We start from the raw sequence: 10,638 nt of genomic DNA on the forward strand, positions 1-10,638 counted from the left end.
GGGTGGCTCAGTGGGTTAAGCATCCCAACTCCAGCTCAGGCCATGATCTCCATGGTTCGTGAGTTTGAGACCCGCGTCGGGCTCTGTGCTGACAGCTCGGAGCCCGGAGCCTGCTTCAGATTCTGTGTCTCCCTCTCTCTCAGCCCCTCCCCCGCTCACCTCTGTGTCTCTCTCGCTCTCTCAAAAATAAACACTAAAAAAAAAAAAAAAAGAATCTGTTTCTTGGGGGCGCCTGGCTGGCTTGGTCTGTAGAACATTGCGATTCCTGATGTCAGTGTCATGAGTTCAAGCCCCAAGTACGGCTTAGAGTTTACTCAAAAAAAAAAAAAAAAAAAAAGTCTGTTTCTTGATTTTTCTCTTTCCCCCCCCTTGGCTTGTTTGTTTTGTTTCTTAAATTTCACATATGAATGAAATCTTTCTCTGATTGACTTATTTTGCTTAGCGTTATACTCTCTAGCTCTATCCAGGCTATTGCAAATGGCAAGATTTTGTTCTTTTTTATGGCTGAATAATATTCACAATGTGAATACCACAATGTGGTGTGTATATATATATATATATATATATATATATATAAAATCTTATGTGTGATATATATATATAATCACAGTGTGATTATATATATATATATATAATCCAACAAGCATATAATTTTTCATAATATTCTCTTACAATTGTTTGTATTTCTGTGGTATTGGTTGTTATTTCTCCTTTTTCATTTGTAATTTTGTTTATTTGAGTTCTCTCTCTCTCTCTGATGAGTCTGGCTAGAGGTTTATCAATTTGGTAGATATTTTTAAAGAGCCAGCTCCTGGTTTCATTGATCTATTCTATTGTTTTTTTAGTCTCTATATCATGTGTTTCTGCTCTAATCTTCATTATGTCCTTCCTTCTGTTGGTTTTGGGTTTTGTTTGCTCTTCTTTTTCTAGCTTTTCTAGGTGTAAAGTTAGGTTGTTGATTTGAGATTTTTCTTGTTTCTTGAGGGAGGTCTGTATTGCTATAAACTTCCTTCATAGAACTGCTTCTGCTGCCATCCCAAACATTTTGGACCATTGTATTTTCATTTTCATTTTCATTTCTTTCCCTGTAATTTCTTCTTTGATTTCCTGGTTGACCCATTCATTGTTTAGTAGCATGTTATTTACCCTCCAGGTATTTGTGGTCTCTCCAGATTCCTTCTTGCGATTGACCTCAAGTTTCATAGTGTTGTAGTCAGAAAAGATGCCTGGTATGACTTCAGTATTCTTGAATTTGTTGAGACTTATTTTGTGGCCTAATGTGTGATCTATTCTTTTTATTTTTCATTGATTTTTTATTTTTTATTTGAGAGAGAGAGAGAGCGCATGGGTGGGGGAGAAGGGCAGAGGAGAGAGAGAGAATCTTAAGCAGGTTCCATGCTCAGCACAGAGCCTGATGTGGGGCTTGAGCCCACAATCCTGGGATCATGACCTGAGCCAAAACCAAGAGTCGTTCGTATGCTCAACGGGGCCCCAGTGTGTGATCTATTCTGGAGAATATTCCATGTGCACTTGAAAAAAAATGTGTATTCTGCTGTTCTGAATATATCTATCAAGGGCATCTAGTCCAGTGTGTGGATGATGTGTCCATTGATCTAAGTGAGGTGTTAAGTCCCTTACTATTATCGTATTACAATCAAGTAGTTCCTTTATGTTTGTTATTAACTGTTTTATGTCGTTAGGTGCTTCCATGCTGGGTGCGTGAATATTTACAATTGCTGTATCTTGTTGGATCGCCCAATTTATTATCATATAGTGTCTTTGTCTCTTGTTACAGCCTTTGTTTTAATTCTTTTTTTTTCTGTTTTTTTAAAAATTTTTTTTTTAACATTTATTTATTTTTGAGACAGAGAGAGACAGAACATGAACGGGGGAGGAGCAGAGAGAGAGGGAGACACAGAATCGGAAGCAGGCTCCAGGCTCTGAGCCGTCAGCCCAGAGCCCGACGCGGGGCTCGAACTCACGGACCGTGAGATCGTGACCTGAGCTGAAGTCGGACGCCCAACCGACCGAGCCACCCAGGCGCCCCTCAGCCTTTTTTTTAAAGTCTATTTTGTCTGACACAAGTATTGCTACCCCGGCTTTCAATAAAACTGTAATTTGGGGGCACCTGGGTGGCTCGGTCGGTTGAGCGTCCAACTCTTGGTTTTGGCTCAGGTCATGATCTCATGGTTCATTGGTTTGAGCCCCACATTGGGCTCTGTGCTGGCAGCGCAGAGCCTTCTTGGGATTCTGTCTCTCTCTGCCCTTCCGTGTTCGTGCTCTCTCTCTCTCTTTCTCAAAGTAAATAAATAAACATTTTTTAAAAACATTATTTTAATGATGCGATAAAGAGCTACAGTTAAATCCAAGTACAAATCACTTCTAAAGAATGGATTTGGCCTGGCCAAATAGAGTTTGCCAGGCTGGACAGAGGTTTCTACATATTCAGGCTCCAGTTTGGAAGGGCAGTTCAAGCCTTTAAGACTACTTCCTTGAAGGAGAAGAACCGGGAAAGGTAGTACAATGGAGCGGGAAGAGTTCAGGGTCTGGAGTTAGCAGGCTTGAGTTCCAGCCCCAGTTTTGTCACTAACCAGCTGTGTGACCACCTTGGGTAAGTCGTGCACTCAGAGGTTCAGTTTTTTCTCACGTGTTAAATAAGGGCAGTAACAGCAAAGTCGTCATGCTCTTGTGAGGACTAGATGAATTAACAGTGTTTCGTAAAGTGCTTTCTAAATGTTAATTACAAGTATTACCTTACCTTCAGGGATGAAGACGTAAAACCAGAAAAGCTAGGGCTTCAGGTGGAGTAAACACACAGATATGCACAAATTGCAACCTGAAAGTGAAGAGATGGGCTGAGACAGAAATAGCCCCTTCTCGGCTAGATATATATTCACTCAGAACTTAACAAAGGGCCAGGTAACCCCTTTTTAAAAAGTTCCTGTAGGCCTACAATTTAAAGGTCCATCTTTGTGGGGCGCCTGGGTTGTTCAGTCGGTGAGGCGTCTGACTGTTCATTTCGGCTCAGGTCGTGATCTCGTGGTTCTTGAGTTCGAGCCCCACGTCAGGCTCTGTGCTGACGGTGCAGAGCCTGTTTGGGATATCTCTGTCTCTGTCTCTGCCTCTCTCTCTCAAAAATAAATAAATAAGCTGAAAACATTTAAAAAAAATAAATAAATGTCCATCTTTGTCACAAATTGTTGGAAGGCGTACTGCTCTTCTCTGGATACAAATATCCAGAGTTGTCTGCATTACAAACCAGTGACCAAGGACAGAAACCCATAACTGTCAATGAGAGTGAGAGAGAGGATTTGCATTTTAAGGGGAAAATGATCTCTATTTAGATGTGTCAGGGCAGACAGACCCAGCAGCTGTTTTTGAAAAGAATTGGACGACTTGACGTTTCATTGGAATAAAACCTAGAACCAGCACTAGAAAGGAAAAACCAACCAGCACCCTGTGAGACAAGGAAAGGAGAGAGAGACCAGAGTGTAAATGGATGTAAGATCTTTGGAGGGTAATTTGGCAATATATATGCTGGAAATAAAAATGCACACGCTCTGTCCTTCTGCCTCACTTTCCTAAAAAAATTGAGTTCTAAAGCCATTAGGTGAAGCAGAACCAGAACAAGGTAGCCATCCACGGTCCGATTAGGGTGTTGGATACTGAGCGCAGTGAGGGGGGTGTCCCTGCGGAGGGCGGCCTCGTAGGAAGGGCCAGGGTCCAAGCAGGCAGGTGCAGGTATCCTCGGGGAAGGGCGGCCCGGTGTGGGAAGCAGAGCCTGGGAGGATGGATGAGGGCATCTCATGAGGGCATGTCATGATGGAGTGTCATTGCCAGGGAGTGCCAGCCTGAGCTGGGTGAGGAGGAAATCTGGGTAGGGGGGCAGCCCCTGACGGGGAACGAAGGACCCCAAACAGGACGAGCAGACACCATGTCAAGGAGGGTGGTAATGCAAATGGGAGATCGGTGACCATATTAGTTATCTAGTTGCACGTAACAATTTACCCACAAACTCAGTGGCTTAGAACAGCCAACATCTCTCAGCTCAGGTTTTGTGTGTCGGGAATCCGGGCCCGGCCCGGCCCAGCCGGATGCCTCTGGCCCAGAGTCTCTCACAGAGCTACAATCTGAAGGCTCAGCTGGGGGAGCATCTGCTTCCAAGCAACCATGTGGTTGTTAGCAAGATTTGGTTCCTGGTGAGCTGTTGTCTGAGGGCCTCAGTCCCTCCATGGGTATTGGCCAGGAGCCTCCCTCGGCTCCTTGCTACATGGGACTCTCCGTCGGGCGGCTAGCTTCCCTGAGAGCAAGGGAGGGGGAGAGAGAGAGAGAAAGAGTGCAAGTGAGCAAGCCGGAGCAAATTAGGAGCCAGGATCTTCTTGTAACTTTTCTTACAAAATTTGCTGAATTCTATCATTAGGAGGGATTCACTAGATCCAGCTCATGGTCAAGGGGAAGTGGTCACACAAGTGGGAGAATACCACTAGGCAGAGATCATTGAGGGACATTTTAGAAAAATTGTCCATACTACCCAGAGCGATCTACAGATTCAAGGCAATCCCTGTGCAAGTCCCAATGGCAGTGTTTATAGAACTAGAAACAACAATCCTAAAATTCATAAAGAGCCACAAAAGGCTATGAAGAGCCAAACCAATCTTGAGAAAGCAGAAAAAAGCTGGAGGAAGCACACTTGCTGATTTCAAAATACAAAGTGACAATAATTAAAACGGTATGATACTGGCATAAAAAACAGACACATAGGCCCGTGGAACAGAATAAAGTACTTGGAGATCAACCCATGTACAGTAAAGATTCAACCAGGGTGCCAAGAATGCACAATGAGGGAAGGACCGTGTCTTCAACAAATCGTGTTGAGAAAACTAGATATCCACGTACAAAATAATGAAACTAAATCCTTCTCTTATAGTATACACAAAAATCAACTCAAAATGTATTAAAGATTTAAATGTAAGATCAGAGACAGTAGAACTCATAGAAGAAAACAGGGGGAAAAGCTTCATGACATTGATCTCGGTGATGGTTTCATGGCTATGAAACCTTTGGTGTTGCACAGGCAACAAAAGCAAAAATAGGCAAATAAGACAATATCAACCTAAAAAGCTTCTGCACAGCAAAGGAAACAACATAGTGGAAAGGCAACCCATGGAATGGGAGAAAATATGTGCCAAACATATATCTGGGAAGGGGTTAATATCCAAAAAATATAAGAAACTCTTATAAGTGAAAAACAAAAAAAATCAAATAACTTGATTTTTCAAATGGGCAAAAAATTAAGTAGACATTTCTTCAGTTAAGACATAAAAATAAATAAATGTTGAAAAAAAAAAAAAGGGGTGCCTGGGTGGCGCAGTCGGTTAAGCGTCCGACTTCAGCCAGGTCACGATCTCACCGTCCGTGAGTTTGAGCCCCTCGTCAGGCTCTGGGCTGATGGCTCAGAGCCTGGAGCCTGTTTCCGATTCTGTGTCTCCCTCTCTCTCTGTCCCTCCCCCGTTCATGCTCTGTCTCTCTCTGTCCCAAAAATAAATAAACGTTGAAAAAAAAAAAAGACATAAAAATAGCCACTGGGTGTAAGAAGAAGTGATTGTCATCACTGATCATAAGGCAAATGCAGCTCAAAAACACCTCGCATCTGTTAACGTGGCTATTATCAAAAAAGACACCAGATAACAAGTGTTGGTGAGGAGGAGGAGAAATTGGAACCCTTGGGCGCTTGGGTGGTGTGGCCACCATGGAGAAACAGAACGGAGTCTCCTCAAAAAATTAAAAATAGAACCATATTATGATCCAGCTATCCCACTTCTGGGGATATATATCCAAAAGAATTGAAATCAGGATCTCAAAGAGATATCTGTGTTCCCATGTTCACTGCAGCATTATTCACAATAGCCAAGATGTGGAAATGTCCTAGGTGTTCACTGACAGACGAAAGGACGAAGAAAATACGGTCTATACATACAGTGGATTATTATTCAGCCTTCAAAAAGAATGAAATCCTGCCATAAACAACGGCGTGGATGGACCTCGAGGACATTATGCTAAGTGAAATCAGCCAGTCATAGAAGGGCACATATTGCATTATTCCACTTATGTGAGGCATCTAAATCGTCACATTCATGGAAGCGGCGAGTAGAATGGTTGTTCGCAGGGGTTTGGGGAAGGAGGGAGTGCAGTGTTGCAGTTCAAGGGTATGAAGTTTCATCGTGGAAGACGAATAAGTTCTAGCAATCTGCTGTATAACACTGTGCTTATTGTGCACTTAAAAATCTGTTAAGAGAATAGATCTCACATTAAGTGTTCTTACCACAATGAAGAAGAAGAAGAAGAAGAAGAAGAAGAGGAAGAAGGAGAAGAAGAGGAAGAAAGAAGGAGGAGGAAGAGGAGGAGGAGGAGGAACAGCACAGCGCTTAGGAAGTCATTTAGATCTTTGTTTAACCCCAGCTCCATCCTATCTGTTTAATCCCTGGTAGCTATCCTACCTTGAGCCATTTACTCTCTCTATGCTTCAATTTCCTGTCTAAAATGGGGATAATCATGCCCATCTCATAGGGTATCCTGAGAACTCAATGAAATTTTGCATGTAAAGCGGTAGAACAGTGCTCGGCACATGATAAGCAGTCAATAAATGGTAGTTACTGCTAAAAAAGAAAAGAGGGGCACCTGGCTGGCTCAGTCGGTGGAACATGTGACTCCTGATCGTGAGTTCAAGCCCCATGTTGGGGTTAGAGATCACCAAAATAAATAAATAGATAGATACACACACACACACACACACACACACACACACACACACACACACAAATAAATAGAAAAGAAACTTCCCAGCACGGTTACATACAGGGGGATTGATAAAGTGAGTAACTATATGAAGAATAATAGAAACTAGTTATCTTGGGGTGCCTGGGTGGCTCAGCTGGTCAAGCATCTGACTCTGGATCTCAACTCAGGTCTTGATCTCAGGGTTGTGATTTCAGGCCCGGGGGTTGGCTCCACATTGGGTGTGGAGACTACTTTAAAAAAAGAAAAGAAAAAAAACTAGGTATCTCACTGTCACAACAAATACAGAAAGCCACCAGACTGGAATGAGTGCAGTGGCGTTGGGTGGGATATATCAGAGTGAACTCATGGTTAGATAGATATAGAGATAGAGATAGCTATAGCTATAGATATAAGATCTGTGAGTGAGTGTGTGTGTGTGTGTGTGAGTGTGTGTGAGTGTGTGTGTTTAAGCATGTGAGTACAGATGCATAAGTGGAGACTTTGAGAGGACCAGAGAGAGGCAGCACACTGATAGCAATATCTACACCTAGCACCCAGATTTGGCTTCTTTTTCCATTTATTGAGAGAGAGAGAGAGAGAGAGAGGAAGGAGAGAGAGAAAATGGGGGAGGGGCAGAGAGAGAGGGAGAGAGAGAAAATTCCAAGCAGGCTCCACCCCAACAGATGAGGGGCTCGAACCCATGAACCTGAGATCATGGAGATCAGGAGATCATGACCTGAGCTACAGTTGATCGCTTAACCGACTGAGCCACCCAGGCGCCCCCAGATTTGGCTCCTAAATGCTATTTTCCACTAAAGGGAACTGGAGCTTCTTGGAAAGGTGGCTAATTTCAGGACTGAGGCGGTGAAAGTACAAGATGATCCTGGACTATCTTGCTCCAGAAGCACTCAAAGAATGATGGGGACATGTCAAAGGGACATAGAAGCCAGTTCAAAGGAGCCCCCGGTGACCAAGCCTAGGACAACTCGAGTAGCAAAGTAAACAATGAAAGTAATCAATAAGAAACCCCGAGTCTATACCATTATAAATAAACAGATGAAGACATTGAAAGTTTGATGGGAAATGGAAGATTTACACAGCTTCAAAGCACTTTCCCGCGATATATTTATTGACGACGACGAAGAATAAGGGTGGGGAAACATCAGGACATGTAGACATCACGCTCCGCCTGATGGCATGCAGAGTACGGTGTCACTTCTGCCACAGTCCTGCCAAAGATGTGTAACCTGAACCTAATTATGAGGACACATCACACCCACCCAAACTGAGGGACATTCTCCAAAAGAACTGGCCTGTAGTCTTCGTAAGTGCCAAGGTCTTGAAAGTCAATGAAGGACCAAGGAAATAGTCCAGACTAATGGAGATGAAAATGTGACAATGAAAAGCACCATATGGTTCGGAACTTTTGCTATCACAGACCATCTGGGGGAAACTGATGAGGCCTGAGTGGGACCTGAGGATTCGATGTTAATTATTAATGCTCATTTCCTGATTTTGACGATTGTGCCATAAATAGGAAGATGTCCTTGTTGGCCACAAAACCCACACAAATTATTCAGGGATAATGGGGCACCGGGTTGGTAACTTACACTCAAATAGTTCAGGAAGAAATACCCAGGACATTCTGTGCTGTAGTTCCAACTTTTCTGTAAGTTTGTGGTTGTTTCATAATAATAATAGTAAATAATAATAATAATAATAATAATAATAGTGGGCACCTGGCTGGCTCAGTCAGTGGAATATGCGACTCTTGATCTCGAGGTTGTGAGTTTGAACTCCACATTGGGTGTAGAGATTACTTAAAAATAAAATCTTAAAAAAACAATAATGAAAAGAATGGCTTGGTTTGAAAGGCAGAGACCGTCGGAGGGACTCTTTCAGACTAAGGGAGGCTAGGTGGAAATGACAAATGTCAGGTCTGATTCTGAATTGCATCCCAGAAACCCCGTCCCCCAATTTTTTTTGCTGCGAAGAATATTATTTGTGCAATTAAAGAACTGTGAATATGGTCTACAGGTTAGACAGCAGTATTTCATCAATATTAATTTCCCAATTTTAATATTTGTGCTGTCCTTACGGAAGAGAAATATTTTGTTCTGAGAGATACATGCTGAAGTATTTAGGCTTAAAGGAACGTCGTGGGTAAAATTTATTCCCAAATACTTCAGGAAAAAAAGGAATACCCTATTATTCAAAGGAAATGATAAAGCAATTGAACAAACTGTTAACAATTGAGGAAACTGGGTTAAAGGAACATGGATGTTCACGCAACTTGCCTGTTAAGTCTGAAATTATCTTTTAATAAAAAGTTACTAAGGGGCACCTGGCTGGCTCAGTCGGTAGAGCATGGCACTCTTGATCTTGGGGTCGTGAGTTCGAGCCCCACGTTGGGTGTAGAGATTACTTAAAAAAAAAAAAATAGTTCCCAGGGCATAACATCTTTGATCGGCTCTAGAGATATGACTATGGTTCTCAAACATTTCCTCCGGGCTGCCTTCCGGTGTGTACTCCCCAGCCTCCCTGATTATAAAAGCAGGTCTTACAGAAGGTGGGGTTACAGAGATCTACTCTTCTGGCAGGCGTCCGGGACATGCTTCTGTTCTTAGGTCCCCTTAATAAACCATTTCTTGTCAAGCTGGAAAAAACAAGCTACCAAAAAACAACTACCAAAGTTACCCCAGATGCACACATTTTTGTCCTGGCAATTCCCCTGCTAAAAAGTACCCAACATGTGTATAAAGAGATTCACACATGGATGTTGATTGTAGCATTATTTGAAATAGTTGAAGACCAGGCTCCATAGAATTGTCCGTTGATAGAGGTTTTTTTTTTTTTTTCTGTACCATGAAACACTGTGTAGCTGTTAAAAACAAAGAGTAAATCACCTCATGCCTGTTAGGATGACTACTATAAAACAAAAAACGAAACGAAACAGAAAATGACAAGTGTTGGTGAGGATGTGGAGGAACTGGGACTCTTGTGCCCTCTTGGTGGAAATATACAATGGTGCAGCTGCTGTGGAAAACAGTGTAAAGCTTCCTTAAAAAAATGAAAACTAGAACTACCATACGACCCAGCAACCCCACTTCTGGGTATGTATCCAAAAGAATTGAAGGCAAGGTCTTGAAGACATATTTGTACATCATGTTCATAGCGGCACCATTCACGATAGCCGGGAGGTGGAAGCCACCCAAATGTCCACTGGCGAATGAATGGATAAATAATACGTGATGTCTACACACACAATGGAGTATTATTCAGCTTTGAAAAGGAAGGACATCACGTGCCACACCAAGGATGAACCTTGAGGACATTATGCTAGAAAGAAGCCAGTCACAGGAAGGCAAATACTATATGATTCCACATATTATGAGATGTCTAACCTAGTCAAATTCACACAAACAGCACAATGGTGGTGCCAGGGGCTGGGGGACAGGGAAAAGGGTTGTTAAATGGGTATAAGAGTTTCAGATTTGCAAGACAAAAGGTTCTGGAGATCTGTTTTAGAACAGTATGAATATATACATGTATGTTCTTTATATATTCAATATATATATTCAACATATATATGTATACTGTATATATTCAATATATATAATATACATATTATATATATTCTTTATATATATTATATATTCAATATATATTCTTTATATATATTATATATATTATATATTCAATATATATTCTTTATATATATTATATATATACTCAATATATATATTCTTTATATATATTATATATATATTCAATATATGTATTCTTTATATATATTATATATATATTGAACTGTGTACTTAAAAATGATAAAAAGGGTCAATTTCAGGTTCTGCACTTTCA

The sequence above is a fragment of the Panthera pardus genome, unplaced genomic scaffold (assembly GCF_024362965.1).
Source record: "Panthera pardus isolate Hobbes unplaced genomic scaffold, ASM2436296v1 HiC_scaffold_27, whole genome shotgun sequence".
Classification (NCBI taxonomy): Eukaryota; Metazoa; Chordata; class Mammalia; order Carnivora; family Felidae; genus Panthera; species Panthera pardus.